This window comes from Lampetra fluviatilis, chromosome 55 (genome assembly GCF_964198595.1).
Source record: "Lampetra fluviatilis chromosome 55, kcLamFluv1.1, whole genome shotgun sequence".
Classification (NCBI taxonomy): Eukaryota; Metazoa; Chordata; class Hyperoartia; order Petromyzontiformes; family Petromyzontidae; genus Lampetra; species Lampetra fluviatilis.
In genome coordinates, this window is record NC_136329.1 from 6164764 (window position 1) to 6182555 (window position 17792).

The 17792-nt window shown below is 50.2% G+C and overlaps 1 protein-coding gene across 1 annotated transcript in view; it reads right to left on the bottom strand.

Moving 5' to 3' along the window:
• The window catches only part of LOC144949953 (ribosomal protein S6 kinase alpha-3-like), a 66243-nt gene extending 52235 nt beyond the window's left edge, over positions 1-14008 (bottom strand). The window contains exon 1 of the mRNA XM_078879943.1: positions 13966-14008. The gene's annotated coding sequence lies outside the window, so the exon portion shown is untranslated. The remainder of the gene's footprint in view (positions 1-13965) is intronic.
• Between the last annotated feature and the right edge of the window lie 3784 nt (positions 14009-17792).

Consider the following 17792-nt stretch of genomic DNA (forward strand, 5'->3'; position numbering starts at 1 on the left):
CACACACGTACACACACACTCTCACACACACACACAGTCTCACAAACGCACACACACACACACACTCTCACACACACACACTCTCACACACACACACAGTCTCACAAACGCACACACACACACACGCACGCACACACACACACATAAAGGCAATGATCCCCTATATAGCCTTCAGAGACAGTTAGGTAAAGTGCTGTTAGCGAGGGGGTTGGGTGGCCAGCACACTCACTGATGCACACAAAGACAAAGATCCCCCGTGTAGCCTCAACAGACTGTAGGGGCAAGTGCTGTTAGCGAGCACCTATGAAGGCCGGCACCGTGGCACACGAGGGGGTGGGGTGGCCAGCACCACGCCCGGCCGCCTTTGTCTCCCCAGTGGCGATGTTTACACACCACTACACCAGGTACTCATTTGAGGCTGAGTCGACCTAGGGGAGGCCCAGGACCGGTTCAGATAATCGTCACTGGTGGTGTTGGCCGTGAGTGGGAATCGAACTCGGGTAGCCGGGTTCGTAGCGCAGCGTGGCGCTAACCACTACACCCACCGCTCCACACACACACAGATACACACACACCCCTATACACACACACACCTGTACACACACCCCTGTACACACACACACACACCTATACACACACACACACACCTGTACACACACACACACCTGTACACACAGATACAGACACACCCCTATACACACACACACACCTGTACACACACACACCCCTATACACACACACACACCTGTACACACACACACACCTGTACACACACACACACCTACACACACACACACTGACACACACACACCTGTACACACACACACACCTGTACACACACACACACCTGTACACACACACCTGTACACACACACACACACCTATACACACACACACACACACACCTATACACCCACACACTGACACACACACACACACGTGTACACACACACCTACACACACACACCTATACACACACACACACTGACACACACACACACCTGTACACACACACCTATACACACACACACACCTACACACACACACACACACACCTGTACACACACACACATGTACACACACACCTACACACACACCTATACACACACACACACCTACACACACGTGTACACACACACCTACACACACCTATACACACACACACACCTACACACACCTATACACACACACACACCTATACACACACACACACACGTGTACACACACCTGTACACACACACACCTACACACACACACACACACGTGTACACACACACACACACGTGTACACACACACACACACGTGTACACACACACACACACACGTGTACACACACGTGTACACACACACACACACGTGTACACACACGTGTACACACACACGTGCACACACACACGTGCACACACACACACTGACACACACACTGACACACACACTGACACACACACGTGCACACACACGTGCACACACACACCTACACACACGTGCACACACACACGTGTACACACACGTGTACACACACACGTGCACACACACGTGCACACACACGTGCACACACACGTGCACACACACGTGCACACACACGTGTACACCTACACACCTACACACACGTGTACACACACACGTGCACACACACGTGCACACACACGTGCACACACACGTGCACACACACGCACACACACGTGCACACACACCTACACACACACACGTGCTTGGCAAGACGCGTTGGAATGTGTCCGCACGGCATTCCTACGGGATAGGGCCCACAGACACCCCAGGGACGGGGGGAGGGGCTATGGGGGAGGGGAGGGGGGGGCCAGGTCTATAGGTGTCTGTGTGTGTGTCTGTGTGTGTCTGTGTGTTTGTCTGTGTGTGTCTGTGTGTGTCTGTGTGTGTGTCTGTGTGTGTGTGTCTGTGTGTGTGTGTCTGTGTGTGTGTGTGTGTCTGTGTGCGTGTGTCTGTGTGTGTCTGTGTGCGTGTCTGTGTGCGTGTCTGTGTGTGTGTCTGTGTGTGTGTTTGTGTGTGTCTAAACACACAAATTAGTCTGGTGCAGTGTTGAGTCTATGGTGCAGTGTTGTGTCTATGGTGCAGTGTTGAGTCTATGGGCAGTGTTGAGTCTATGGTGCAGTGTTGAGTCTATGGGCAGTGTTGAGTCTATGATGCAGTGTTTAATCTATGGTGCAGTGTTGAGTCTATGGTGCAGTGTTGAGTCTATGGTGCAGTGTTGAGTCTATGATGCAGTGTTGAGTCTATGGGCAGTGTTGAGTCTATGGTGCAGTGTTGAGTCTATGGGCAGTGTTGAGTCTATGGTGCAGTGTTGAGTCTATGGTGCAGTGTTGAGTCTATGGTGCAGTGTTGAGTCTATGATGCAGTGTTGAGTCTATGGGCAGTGTTGAGTCTATGGTGCAGTGTTGAGTCTATGGTGCAGTGTTGAGTCTATGGTGCAGTGTTGAGTCTATGATGCAGTGTTTAATCTATGGTGCAGTGTTGAGTCTATGGTGCAGTGTTGAGTCTATGGTGCAGTGTTGAGTCTATGATGCAGTGTTGAGTCTATGGGCAGTGTTGAGTCTATGGTGCAGTGTTGAGTCTATGGGCAGTGTTGAGTCTATGGTGCAGTGTTGAGTCTATGGTGCAGTGTTGAGTCTATGGTGCAGTGTTGAGTCTATGATGCAGTGTTGAGTCTATGGTGCAGTGTTGAGTCTATGGGCAGTGTTGAGTCTATGGTGCAGTGTTGAGTCTATGGTGCAGTGTTGAGTCTATGGTGCAGTGTTGAGTCTATGGGCAGTGTTGAGTCTATGGTGCAGTGTTGAGTCTATGGTGCAGTGTTGAGTCTATGGGCAGTGTTGAGTCTATGAGCAGTGTTGAGTCTATGGTGCAGTGTTGAGTCTATGGGCAGTGTTGTGTCTATGGTGCAGTGTTGAGTCTATGGGCAGTGTTGAGTCTATGGGCAGTGTTGAGTCTATGGTGCAGTGTTGAGTCTATGGTGCAGTGTTGAGTCTATGGTGCAGTGTTGAGTCTATGGTGCAGTGTTGAGTCTATGGTGCAGGGTTGAGTCTATGGTGCAGGGTTGAGTCTATGGGCAGTGTTGAGTCTATGGGAAGTGTTGAGTCGATGGGCAGTGTTGAGTCTATGGTGCAGTGTTGAGTCTATGAGCAGTGTTGAGTCTATGGTGCAGTGTTGAGTCTATGGGCAGTGTTGTGTCTATGGTGCAGTGTTGAGTCTATGGGCAGTGTTGAGTCTATGGGCAGTGTTGAGTCTATGGTGCAGTGTTGAGTCTATGGTGCAGTGTTGAGTCTATGGTGCAGTGTTGAGTCTATGGTGCAGGGTTGAGTCTATGGTGCAGGGTTGAGTCTATGGGCAGTGTTGAGTCTATGGGAAGTGTTGAGTCGATGGGCAGTATTGAGTCTATGGTGCAGTGTTGAGTCTATTGTGCAGGGTTGAGTCTATGGTGCAGTGTTGCGTCTATGGTGCAGTGTTGAGTCTATGGTGCATTGTTGAGTCTATGGTGCATTGTTGAGTCTATGGTGCAGTGTTGCGTCTATGGTGCAGTGTTGAGTCTATGATGCAGTGTTGAGTCTATGGTGCAGTGTTGAGTCTATGGTGCAGTGTTGAGTCTATGGTGCAGTGTTGAGTCTATGGGCAGTGTTGAGTCTATGGTGCAGTGTTGAGTCTATGGGCAGTGTTGAGTCTATGGTGCAGTGTTGAGTCTATGGGCAGTGTTGAGTCTATGGGCAGTGTTGAGTCTATGGTGCAGTGTTGAGTCTATGGTGCAGTGTTGAGTCTATGGGCAGTGTTGAGTCTATGGGCAATGTTGAGTATGGGCAGTGTTGAGTCTATGGTGCAGTGTTGAGTCTATGGGCAGTGTTGAGTCTATGGTGCAGTGTTGAGTCTATGGGCAGTGTTGAGTCTATGGGCAGTGTTGAGTCTATGGTGCAGTGTTGAGTCTATGGTGCAGTGTTGAGTCTATGGGCAGTGTTGAGTCTATGGTGCAGTGTTGAGTCTATGGGCAGTGTTGAGTCTATGGGCAATGTTGAGTATGGGCAGTGTTGAGTCTATGGTGCAGTGTTGAGTCTATGGTGCAGTGTTGAGTCTATGGTGCAGTGTTGAGTCTATGGGCAGTGTTGAGTCTATGGTGCAGTGTTGAGTCTATGGTGCAGTGTTGAGTCTATGGTGCAGTGTTGAGTCTATGGGCAGTGTTGAGTCTATGGGCAATGTTGAATATGGGCAGTGTTGAGTCTATGGTGCAGTGTTGAGTCTATGGGCAGTGTTGAGTCTATGGGCAGTGTTGAGTCTATGATGCAGTGTTGAGTCTATGGTGCAGTGTTGAGTCTATGGTGCAGTGTTGAGTCTATGGTGCAGTGTTGAGTCTATGGTGCAGTGTTGAGTCTATGGTGCAGTGTTGAGTCTATGGGCAGTGTTGAGTCTATGGTGCAGTGTTGAGTCTATGGTGCAGTGTTGAGTCTATGGGCAGTGTTGAGTCTATGGTGCAGTGTTGAGTCTATGGGCAGTGTTGAGTCTATGGTGCAGTGTTGAGTCTATGGTGCAGTGTTGAGTCTATGGGCAGTGTTGAGTCTATGGTGCAGTGTTGAGTCTATGGGCAGTGTTGAGTCTATGGTGCAGTGTTGAGTCTATGGGCAGTGTTGAGTCTATGGGCAGTGTTGAGTCTATGGTGCAGTGTTGAGTCTATGGTGCAGTGTTGAGTCTATGGGCAGTGTTGAGTCTATGGTGCAGTGTTGAGTCTATGGTGCAGTGTTGAGTCTATGGTGCAGTGTTGAGTCTATGGGCAGTGTTGAGTCTATGGGCAGTGTTGAGTCTATGGTGCAGTGTTGAGTCTATGGTGCAGTGTTGAGTCTATGGTGCAGTGTTGAGTCTATGGTGCAGTGTTGAGTCTATGGTGCAGTGTTGAGTCTATGGGCAGTGTTGAGTCTATGGGCAGTGTTGAGTCTATGGGCAGTGTTGAGTCTATGGTGCAGTGTTGAGTCTATGGGCAGTGTTGAGTCTATGGGCAGTGTTGAGTCTATGGTGCAGTGTTGAGTCTATGGTGCAGTGTTGAGTCTATGGGCAGTGTTGAGTCTATGGTACAGTGTTGAGTCTATGGTGCAGTGTTGAGTCTATGGTGCAGTGTTGAGTCTATGGTGCAGTGTTGAGTCTATGGTGCAGTGTTGAGTCTATGGGCAGTGTTGAGTCTATGGTGCAGTGTTGAGTCTATGGGCAGTGTTGAGTCTATGGTGCAGTGTTGAGTCTATGGGCAGTGTTGAGTCTATGGGCAGTGTTGAGTCTATGGTGCAGTGTTGAGTCTATGGTGCAGTGTTGAGTCTATGGGCAGTGTTGAGTCTATGGTGCAGTGTTGAGTCTATGGTGCAGTGTTGAGTCTATGGTGCAGTGTTGAGTCTATGGGCAGTGTTGAGTCTATGGGCAGTGTTGAGTCTATGGTGCAGTGTTGAGTCTATGGTGCAGTGTTGAGTCTATGGTGCAGTGTTGAGTCTATGGTGCAGTGTTGAGTCTATGGTGCAGTGTTGAGTCTATGGGCAGTGTTGAGTCTATGGGCAGTGTTGAGTCTATGGTGCAGTGCTGAGTCTATGGTGCAGTGTTGAGTCTATGGGCAGTGTTGAGTCTATGGTGCAGTGTTGAGTCTATGGTGCAGTGTTGAGTCTATGGGCAGTGTTGAGTCTATGGTACAGTGTTGAGTCTATGGTACAGTGTTGAGTCTATGGTGCAGTGTTGAGTCTATGGTGCAGTGTTGAGTCTATGGTGCAGTGTTGAGTCTATGGGCAGTGTTGAGTCTATGGTGCAGTGTTGAGTCTATGGTGCAGTGTTGAGTCTATGGTGCAGTGTTGAGTCTATGGGCAGTGTTGAGTCTATGGTGCAGTGTTGAGTCTATGGGCAGTGTTGAGTCTATGGTGCAGTGTTGAGTCTATGGTGCAGTGTTGAGTCTATGGTGCAGTGTTGAGTCTATGGTGCAGTGTTGAGTCTATGGTGCAGTGTTGAGTCTATGGTGCAGTGTTGAGTCTATGGGGCAGTGTTGAGTCTATGGTGCAGTGTTGAGTCTATGGTGCAGTGTTGAGTCTATGGGCAGTGTTGAGTCTATGGTGCAGTGTTGAGTCTATGGGCAGTGTTGAGTCTATGGGCAATGTTGAGTATGGGCAGTGTTGAGTCTATGGTGCAGTGTTGAGTCTATGGGCAGTGTTGAGTCTATGGGCAGTGTTGAGTCTATGGGTAGTGTTGAGTCTATGGGCAATGTTGAGTATGGGCAGTGTTGAGTCTATGGTGCAGTGTTGAGTCTATGGTGCAGTGTTGAGTCTATGGGCAATGTTGAGTATGGGCAGTGTTGAGTCTATGGTGCAGTGTTGAGTCTATGGTGCAGTGTTGAGTCTATGGTGCAGTGTTGAGTCTATGGTGCAGTGTTGAGTCTATGGTGCAGTGTTGAGTCTATGGTGCAGTGTTGAGTCTATGGGCAGTGTTGAGTCTATGGTGCAGTGTTGAGTCTATGGTGCAGTGTTGAGTCTATGGTGCAGTGTTGAGTCTATGGTGCAGTGTTGAGTCTATGGTGCAGTGTTGAGTCTATGGTGCAGTGTTGAGTCTATGGTGCAGTGTTGAGTCTATGGGCAGTGTTGAGTCTATGGTGCAGTGTTGAGTCTATGGGCAGTGTTGAGTCTATGGTGCAGTGTTGAGTCTATGGTGCAGTGTTGAGTCTATGGGCAGTGTTGAGTCTATGGTGCAGTGTTGAGTCTATGGTGCAGTGTTGAGTCTATGGTGCAGTGTTGAGTCTATGGTGCAGTGTTGAGTCTATGGGCAGTGTTGAGTCTATGGTGCAGTGTTGAGTCTATGGTGCAGTGTTGAGTCTATGGTGCAGTGTTGAGTCTATGGGCAGTGTTGAGTCTATGGTGCAGTGTTGAGTCTATGGTGCAGTGTTGAGTCTATGGGCAGTGTTGAGTCTATGGGCAGTGTTGAGTCTATGGTGCAGTGTTGAGTCTATGGTGCAGTGTTGAGTCTATGGTGCAGTGTTGAGTCTATGGTGCAGTGTTGAGTCTATGGTGCAGGGTTGAGTCTATGGTGCAGGGTTGAGTCTATGGTGCAGGGTTGAGTCTATGGGCAGTGTTGAGTCTATGGGAAGTGTTGAGTCTATGGGCAGTGTTGAGTCTATGGTGCAGTGTTGAGTCTATTGTGCAGGGTTGAGTCTATGGTGCAGTGTTGCGTCTATGGTGCAGTGTTGAGTCTATGGTGCAGTGTTGAGTCTATGGTGCATTGTTGAGTCTATGGGCAGTGTTGAGTCTATGGTGCAGTGTTGAGTCTATGGGCAGTGTTGAGTCTATGGTGCAGTGTTGAGTCTATGGTGCAGTGTTGAGTCTATGGTGCAGTGTTGAGTCTATGGTGCAGTGTTGAGTCTATGGTGCAGTGTTGAGTCTATGGTGCAGTGTTGAGTCTATGGTGCAGTGTTGAGTCTATGGTGCAGTGTTGAGTCTATGGGCAGTGTTGAGTCTATGGTGCAGTGTTGAGTCTATGGTGCAGTGTTGAGTCTATGGTGCAGTGTTGAGTCTATGGGCAGTGTTGAGTCTATGGTGCAGTGTTGAGTCTATGGTGCAGTGTTGAGTCTATGGGCAGTGTTGAGTCTATGGTGCAGTGTTGAGTCTATGGTGCAGTGTTGAGTCTATGGTGCAGTGTTGAGTCTATGGTGCAGTGTTGAGTCTATGGTGCAGTGTTGAGTCTATGGTGCAGTGTTGAGTCTATGGTGCAGTGTTGAGTCTATGGTGCAGTGTTGAGTCTATGGTGCAGTGTTGAGTCTATGGTGCAGTGTTGAGTCTATGGGCAGTGTTGAGTCTATGGTGCAGTGTTGAGTCTATGGTGCAGTGTTGAGTCTATGGTGCAGTGTTGAGTCTATGGTGCAGTGTTGAGTCTATGGTGCAGTGTTGAGTCTATGGTGCAGTGTTGAGTCTATGGTGCAGTGTTGAGTCTATGGTGCAGTGTTGAGTCTATGGTGCAGTGTTGAGTCTATGGTGCAGTGTTGAGTCTATGGTGCAGTGTTGAGTCTATGGTGCAGTGTTGAGTCTATGGTGCAGTGTTGAGTCTATGGGCAGTGTTGAGTCTATGGTGCAGTGTTGAGTCTATGGTGCAGTGTTGAGTCTATGGTGCAGTGTTGAGTCTATGGTGCAGTGTTGAGTCTATGGTGCAGTGTTGAGTCTATGGTGCAGTGTTGAGTCTATGGTGCAGTGTTGAGTCTATGGTGCAGTGTTGAGTCTATGGTGCAGTGTTGAGTCTATGGTGCAGTGTTGAGTCTATGGGCAGTGTTGAGTCTATGGTGCAGTGTTGAGTCTATGGTGCAGTGTTGAGTCTATGGTGCAGTGTTGAGTCTATGGTGCAGTGTTGAGTCTATGGTGCAGTGTTGAGTCTATGGTGCAGTGTTGAGTCTATGGTGCAGTGTTGAGTCTATGGTGCAGTGTTGAGTCTATGGTGCAGTGTTGAGTCTATGGTGCAGTGTTGAGTCTATGGTGCAGTGTTGAGTCTATGGTGCAGTGTTGAGTCTATGGGCAGTGTTGAGTCTATGGTGCAGTGTTGAGTCTATGGTGCAGTGTTGAGTCTATGGTGCAGTGTTGAGTCTATGGTGCAGTGTTGAGTCTATGGTGCAGTGTTGAGTCTATGGTGCAGTGTTGAGTCTATGGTGCAGTGTTGAGTCTATGGTGCAGTGTTGAGTCTATGGTGCAGTGTTGAGTCTATGGTGCAGTGTTGAGTCTATGGGCAGTGTTGAGTCTATGGTGCAGTGTTGAGTCTATGGTGCAGTGTTGAGTCTATGGTGCAGTGTTGAGTCTATGGTGCAGTGTTGAGTCTATGGTGCAGTGTTGAGTCTATGGTGCAGTGTTGAGTCTATGGTGCAGTGTTGAGTCTATGGTGCAGTGTTGAGTCTATGGTGCAGTGTTGAGTCTATGGTGCAGTGTTGAGTCTATGGTGCAGTGTTGAGTCTATGGTGCAGTGTTGAGTCTATGGTGCAGTGTTGAGTCTATGGGCAGTGTTGAGTCTATGGTGCAGTGTTGAGTCTATGGTGCAGTGTTGAGTCTATGGTGCAGTGTTGAGTCTATGGTGCAGTGTTGAGTCTATGGTGCAGTGTTGAGTCTATGGTGCAGTGTTGAGTCTATGGTGCAGTGTTGAGTCTATGGTGCAGTGTTGAGTCTATGGTGCAGTGTTGAGTCTATGGTGCAGTGTTGAGTCTATGGTGCAGTGTTGAGTCTATGGTGCAGTGTTGAGTCTATGGTGCAGTGTTGAGTCTATGGTGCGTGTTGAGTCTATGGGCAGTGTTGAGTCTATGGTGCAGTGTTGAGTCTATGGTGCAGTGTTGAGTCTATGGGCAGTGTTGAGTCTATGGTGCGTGTTGAGTCTATGGGCAGTGTTGAGTCTATGGTGCAGTGTTGAGTCTATGGGCAGTGTTGAGTCTATGGTGCAGTGTTGAGTCTATGGGCAGTGTTGAGTCTATGGTGCAGTGTTGAGTCTATGGGCAGTGTTGAGTCTATGGTGCAGTGTTGAGTCTATGGTGCAGTGTTGAGTCTATGGTGCAGTGTTGAGTCTATGGTGCAGTGTTGAGTCTATGGTGCAGTGTTGAGTCTATGGTGCAGTGTTGAGTCTATGGGCAGTGTTGAGTCTATGGTGCAGTGTTGAGTCTATGGGCAGTGTTGAGTCTATGGTGCAGTGTTGAGTCTATGGGCAGTGTTGAGTCTATGGTGCAGTGTTGAGTCTATGGTGCAGTGTTGAGTCTATGGTGCAGTGTTGAGTCTATGGTGCAGTGTTGAGTCTATGGTGCAGTGTTGAGTCTATGGTGCAGTGTTGAGTCTATGGTGCAGTGTTGAGTCTATGGGCAGTGTTGAGTCTATGGTGCAGTGTTGAGTCTATGGTGCAGTGTTGAGTCTATGGTGCAGTGTTGAGTCTATGGTGCAGTGTTGAGTCTATGGTGCAGTGTTGAGTCTATGGTGCAGTGTTGAGTCTATGGTGCAGTGTTGAGTCTATGGTGCAGTGTTGAGTCTATGGTGCAGTGTTGAGTCTATGGTGCAGTGTTGAGTCTATGGTGCAGTGTTGAGTCTATGGTGCAGTGTTGAGTCTATGGTGCAGTGTTGAGTCTGTGGGTAGTGTTGAGTCTATGGTGCAGTGTTGAGTCTATGGTGCAGTGTTGAGTCTATGGTGCAGTGTTGAGTCTATGGTGCGTGTTGGATCAACAATGGTTGGAACGCGCCGTACGTAACGTCGGCAGGTTTTTTTCCACGTCGTGATCAAAGGACACTCAGAGACTCCTCTACTTATGAACATTTGACCTACGAACTTTCAGAGATACAAACAAACCAGGCCCGCATGTCCAGTTGCCCGTTCGGACCGAGAGTCGTAAGTTCAACCGCGGCGCAATAAATTGCGGTGGTGGCGTCAACATCTGCAGAACGTGAAGAACCAGTGGCATCTACATCTTTAGAACGTGAAGAACCAGTGGCATCTACATCTGCAGAACGTGAAAAACCAGTGGCATCTACATCTACGGAACGTGAAGAACCAGTGGCATCTACATCTGTAGAAAGTGAAGAACCAGTGGCATCTACATCTGTAAATCATAAAGAACCAGTGGCATCTACATCTGCAGAACGTGAAGAACCAGTGGCATCTACATCTGCAGAACGTGAAGAACCAGTGGCATCTACATCTACGGAACGTGAAGAACCAGTGGCATCTACATCTGCAGAACGTGAAGAACCAGTGGCATCTACATCTGCAGAACGTGAAGAACCAGTGGCATCTACATCTACGGAACGTGAAGAACCAGTGGCATCTACATCTGCAGAACGTGAAGAACCAGTGGCATCTACATCTGTAAATCATAAAGAACCAGTGGCATCTACATCTGCAGAACGTGAAGAACCAGTGGCATCTACATCTGCAGAACGTGAAGAACCAGTGGCATCTACATCTGCAGAACCAGTGGCATCTACATCTGTAAAACATGAAGAACCAGTGGCATCTACATCTACAGAACGTGAAGAACCAGTGGCATCTACATCTGTAGAAAGTGAAGAACCAGTGGCATCTACATCTGTAAATCATAAAGAACCAGTGGCATCTACATCTGCAGAACGTGAAGAACCAGTGGCATCTACATCTGCAGAACGTGAAGAACCAGTGGCATCTACATCTACGGAACGTGAAGAACCAGTGGCATCTACATCTGCAGAACGTGAAGAACCAGTGGCATCTACATCTGCAGAACATGAAGAACCAGTGGCATCTACATCTGCAGAACGTGAAGAACCAGTGGCATCTACATCTACGGAACGTGAAGAACCAGTGGCATCTACATCTGCAGAACATGAAGAACCAGTGGCATCTACATCTGCAGAACGTGAAGAACCAGTGGCATCTACATCTGCAGAACGTGAAGAACCAGTGGCATCTACATCTGCAGAACCAGTGGCATCTACATCTGTAAAACATGAAGAACCAGTGGCATCTACATCTACAGAACGTGAAGAACCAGTGGCATCTACATCTTTAGAACGTGAAGAACCAGTGGCATCTACATCTGCAGAACGTGAAGAACCAGTGGCATCTACATCTGCAGAACGTGAAGAACCAGTGGCATCTACATCTACGGAACGTGAAGAACCAGTGGCATCTACATCTGCAGAACGTGAAGAACCAGTGGCATCTACATCTGCAGAACATGAAGAACCAGTGGCATCTACATCTGCAGAACGTGAAGAACCAGTGGCATCTACATCTACGGAACGTGAAGAACCAGTGGCATCTACATCTGCAGAACATGAAGAACCAGTGGCATCTACATCTGCAGAACGTGAAGAACCAGTGGCATCTACATCTGCAGAACGTGAAGAACCAGTGGCATCTACATCTGCAGAACCAGTGGCATCTACATCTGTAAAACATGAAGAACCAGTGGCATCTACATCTACAGAACGTGAAGAACCAGTGGCATCTACATCTTTAGAACGTGAAGAACCAGTGGCATCTACATCTGCAGAACGTGAAGAACCAGTGGCATCTACATCTGCAGAACGTGAAGAACCAGTGACATCTACATCTGCAGAACGTGAAGAACCAGTGGCATCTACATCTGCAGAACGTGAAGAACCAGTGGCATCTACATCTGCAGAACGTGAAGAACCAGTGACATCTACATCTACAGAGCGTGAAGAACCAGTGACATCTACATCTGTAGATCATGAAGCACCAGTGGCATCTACATCTTTAGAACGTGAAGAACCAGTGGCATCTGCAGAGCGTGAAGAACCAGTGGCATCTACATCTGCAGAACGTGAAGAACCAGTGGCATCTACATCTGTAGATCATGAAGAACCAGTGGCATCTACATCTGCAGAACGTGAAGAACCACTGGCATCTACATCTGTAGATCATGAAGAACCAGTGGCATCTACATCTGCAGAACGTGAAAAACCAGTGGCATCTACATCTGCCGAACGTGAAGAACCAGTGGCATCTACATCTGCAGAACGTGAAGAACCAGTGGCATCTACATCTACAGAACGTGAAGAACCAGTGGCATCTACATCTGTAGATCATGAAGAACCAGTGGCATCTACATCTGTCGAACGTGAAGAACCAGTGGCATCTACATCTACAGAACATGAAGAACCAGTGGCATCTACATCTGTAGATCATGAAGAACCAGTGGCATCTACATCTGCCGAACGTGAAGAACCAGTGGCATCTACATCTACAGAACGTGAAGAACCAGTGGCATCTACATCTGTAGATCATGAAGAACCAGTGACTGAGGCTCTCTCCTGGATCTAACTTCCCCGGGGGGGTTTGGGGGCCGATGGTGGAGGGTGGGGGCTAGTCAGGCCGCATTCCCAGGGACCACAAAACCGTTTGGTCCGCAGGGCTCCACACCCAACCTCTCGCTCACCCGCTCGCTCACCCAATCACCCGCTCACTCACCCGTATACTCACCTACTCACCCGCTCACTCACCCGTTTACTCACCTACTCACCTGCTCGCTCACCTACTCGCCCGCTCGCTCAGCTACTCACCCGCTCACTCACCTACTAACTCGCTCACCCAATCACCCGCTCGCTCGCCTACTCACCCGCTCGCTCACTCACTCGCTCAGCTACTCACCCGCTCGCTCAGCTACTCACCCGCTCGCTCAGCTACTCACCCGCTCGCTCAGCTACTCACCCGCTCGCTCAGCTACTCACCCGCTCGCTCAGCTACTCACCCGCTCGCTCAGCTACTCACCCGCTCGCTCAGCTACTCACCCGCTCGCTCAGCTACTCACCCGCTCGCTCAGCTACTCACCCGCTCGCTCACCTACTCACCCGTTCGCTCACCTACTCACCCGCTCGCTCGCCTACTCATCCGCTCGCTCACCTACTCACCCGTTCATCCACTTACTCACCCGCTCACGCACCTACTCACCCGCTCACCTGCTTACTCGCTCACCCACTTACTCACCTGATCACCCGCTCACCTACTCACCTGCTCGCTCACCTACTCCCCCGCTCACTCGCCTAATCACCCGCTCACTCACCCGCTCGCTCACCTACTCACCCGCTCGCTCACCTAATCACCCGCTCGCTCACTCACTCGCTCACCTAATCACCCGCTCGCTCACTCACGTACTCACCCATTCACTCACCTACTCACCCGCACGCTCAGGTACTCACCCGCTCGCTCACCTAATCACCCGCTCACTCACCCGCTCGCTCCCCTACTCACCCGCTCGCTCACCTACTCACCCGCTCGCTCACCTAGAGACGCAGACTCCACATATACAGCAGCAGGCGTCAGGGTCGGGATCGAACCCACGACCTCCTGTATACCAGGCGAGGTAGTTAACATCTCCTAGCCACCACGGCATTCACACACTCACTCACACTCACTCACACTCACTCACTCACTCTCACACTCACTCACACTCACTCACACTCACTCTCACACACTCTCTCTCACTCCCTTACCTGGACCGGGGCACTCTCATCCAAGGTGTCTGTGGCTGCAAGAATCACATTCTGCAGACACACACGGGGGGGGGGGGGGGGGGTGGCACAGTGGTCAAGCACCAACGCAGCACAAATAGCAGCACCAACAGCAGCACCAACAGCACAAACAGCAGCACAAACAGCACCAACACAGCAACAGCAGCACAAACAGCAGCACAAACAGCACCAACACAGCAACAGCAGCACAAACAGCAGCACAAACAGCACCAACACAGCACAAACAGCACCAACACAGCACCAACACAGCACCAAGACAGCACCAACAGCAGCACAAACAGCAGCACAAACAGCACCAACAGCAGCACAAACAGCAGCACAAACAGCACCAACACAGCACCAACACAGCACCAAGACAGCACCAACAGCACCAACACAGCACCAACACAGCACCAAGACAGCACCAACAGCAGCACAAACAGCACCAACACAGCAACAGCAGCAGCAACAGCAGCACAAACAGCAGCAGCAACAGCAGCACAAACAGCACCAACACAGCAACAGCACCAACACAGCAAAAACAGCAGCAGCAACAGCAGCACAAACAGCACCAACACAGCAAAAAGAGCAGCAGCAACAGCTGCACAAACAGCAGCACAAACAGCAGCAGCACCAACAGCTGCACAAACGTTGCAGCAACAGCAGCTGCAGCTACTGCTGCAGCTGCAGCTACTGCTGCAGCTGCAGCAGTAGCTGCACCAGCAGGAAGGAACACGTTGGGTTGCTGGGTCAATGGCCTGCAGGGTCAACAACAGCGTGGTGTATTCCGCAAATATGGCCGACTGTGAGGGCGGGCACAAGCCGGTCGTGAGTAGGTGAAACGTTGAGTTTTATAAGGGCACCACGGGGTGACCAGCCCCTCCCCACCCAGCCCCACCCCTCCCCACCCAGCCCCACCCAGCCCCTTCCCCACCCAGCCCCTCCCCACCCAGCCCCTCCCCACCCAGCCCCTCCCCACCCAGCCCTTCCCCACCCAGCCCCTCCCCACCCAGCCCTTCCACACCCAGCCCCTCCCCACCCAGCTCCTCCCCACCCAGCCCTTCCACACCCAGCCCCGCCCCACCCAGCTTCTCCCCACCCAGCCCCTCCCCACCCAGCCCTTCCACACCCAGCCCCTCCCCACCCAGCCCCTCCCCACCCAGCCTCTCCCCACCCAGCCCTTCCCCACCCAGCCCTTCCACACCCAGCCCCTCCCCACCCAGCCCCTCCCCACCCAGCCCTTCCACACCCAGCCCCTCCCCACCCTCCCCACTCCACCCAGCCCCACCCCTCCCATTTTTGGATGCACGACAGACGGACGGACAGACACAATAATCCTCTGTGGGCTGGTGGAACCAGGTGGTTCCTACCAGTTCTAGATTTGAAGCTTTCGTGACTGCAAGGATTTAAAGTCACGTAGATAAAAAAATTAAAATTTTAATTAATGAAAGTAAAATAAAATAAAAAATCACGACGTTTCGGAGGCAACACAAGCTTCCGTCTTCAGGTGGGACCGTCATATAGTGTATATACGGGGTAGTAGCTCTTATAATCTCTCATTTACTTTTCGATTTAATTTTTTTTCTTCTTCTTGGTTCTTTCGGTAAAGTCACGTAGAGAAATTAATTTTAATTTCTCATTTACTTGATACAGCAGTCGTTGCTGTGACGGTTCCACCTGAAGACGGAAGCTTGTGTTGCCTCCGAAACGTCGTGATTTTTATTTTATTTCACTTTTATTAATTTTAATTTTTTTACCTACGTGACTTTACCGAAAAAAACCTAAGCATATGCTTCCTATACTAATAGGGTTTCCCCCTTTTTTTTCCTGGCAACAAAACTGACACCTTTTGCAACTTATCATCTCTACATTAACCACAATAGACATGTCTACATTAACCACAATAGACATGTCTACATCAACCACAATAGACATGTCTACATTAACCACAATAGACATGTCTACATTAACCAGAATAGACATGTCTACATTAACCACAATAGACATGATTCATTAACCACAATAGACATGTCTACATTAACCACAATAGACATGTCTACATTAACCACAATAGACATGTCTACATTAACCACAATAGACATGTCTACATTAACCACAATAGACATGTCTACATTAACCACAATAGACATGTCTACATTAACCACAATAGACATGTCTACATTAACCACAATAGACATGTCTACATTAACCACAATAGACATGATTCATTGCAAAAGGTGTCAGTTTTGTTGCCAGGGAAAACAAGGGGAAAAACCCCTATTAGTATATTTTGGCGCTGGCAAAAGAGTTCCCATGAAATATGCTTCCTGCCAGCGTGACATTGTCTCCAATGCACCAGTTGTTCCCTCTGAACCACGTGTCCCTCCCCTCCCTGAATCAATGCCGATGCGACACGTTGGATGCCAAACCCTCTCCTCGCCTCTAAAAGAACTGGGAAGTTTGCCAGCAGAATCGATTGATGCCGAGTCTGCCGCTGATGAGATCTCGAAAAAAGCCACGTGGTTCTTCCGCCCTCTGTTGAGGTGAAATTCCATCCAGCAGTGGACAAAGACCCTGGCTGATGATGATGGTGGTGGTCGTGGTGGAGGCTAGGGAAGGCCTTCATGCAGCAGCGGATTTGGCCATGGCTGATGATGGCACCACGGTGGGCTAGGAAATGTTGACTACCTCAACTGGTGTACAGGAGGTCGTGGGTTCCACCACCACCATCATCATCACGGTGGCTAGGAGATGTTGACTACATCGCCAGGTCTACAGGAGGTCGTGGGTTCCACCACCACCATCATCACGGTGGCTAGGAGATGTTGACTACCTCGCCTGGTGTACAGGAGGTCGTGGGTTCCACCACCACCATCATCATCACGGTGGCTAGGAGATGTTGACTACCTCGCCTGGTGTACAGGAGGTCGTGGGTTCCACCACCACCATCATCATCACGGTGGCTAGGAGATGTTGACTACCTCGCCTGGTGTGCAGGAGGTCGTGGGTTCCACCACCACCACCATCATCACGGTGGCTAGGAGATGTTGACTACCTCGCCTGGTGTGCAGGAGGTCGTGGGTTCCACCACCATCATCATCACGGTGGCTAGGAGATGTTGACTACCTCGCCTGGTGTGCAGGAGGTCGTGGGTTCCACCACCATCATCATCACGGTGGCTAGGAGATGTTGACTACCTCGCCTGGTGTACAGGAGGTCGTGGGTTCCACCACCATCACCATCATCACGGTGGCTAGGAGATGTTGACTACCTCGCCTGTGCACAGGAGGTCGTGGGTTCCACCACCATCACCATCATCACGGTGGCTAGGAGATGTTGACTACCTCGCCTGGTCTACAGGAGGCCGTGGGTTCCACCACCACCACCATCATCACGGTGGCTAGGAGATGTTGACTACCTCGCCTGGTCTACAGAAGGTCGTGGATTCCACCACCACCATCATCATCATCACGGTGGCTAGGAGATGTTGACTACCTCGCCTGGTGTACAGGAGGTCGTGGGTTCCATCACCATCATCACGGTGGCTAGGAGATGTTAACTACCTCGCCTGGTACGCAGGAGGTCGTGGGTTCGATACTGACCCTGACGATGCCTGCTGCTGTATTTGGAGTCTGCGTCTCTCTCTGTCATCATCATCACGGTGGCTAGGAGATGTTGACTACCTCGCCTGGTGTGCAGGAGGTCGTGGGTTCCACCACCATCATCATCACGGTGGCTAGGAGATGTTGACGACCTCGCCTGGTACGCAGGAGGTCGTGGGTTCGAGCCTGACCCTGATGCCTGCTGCT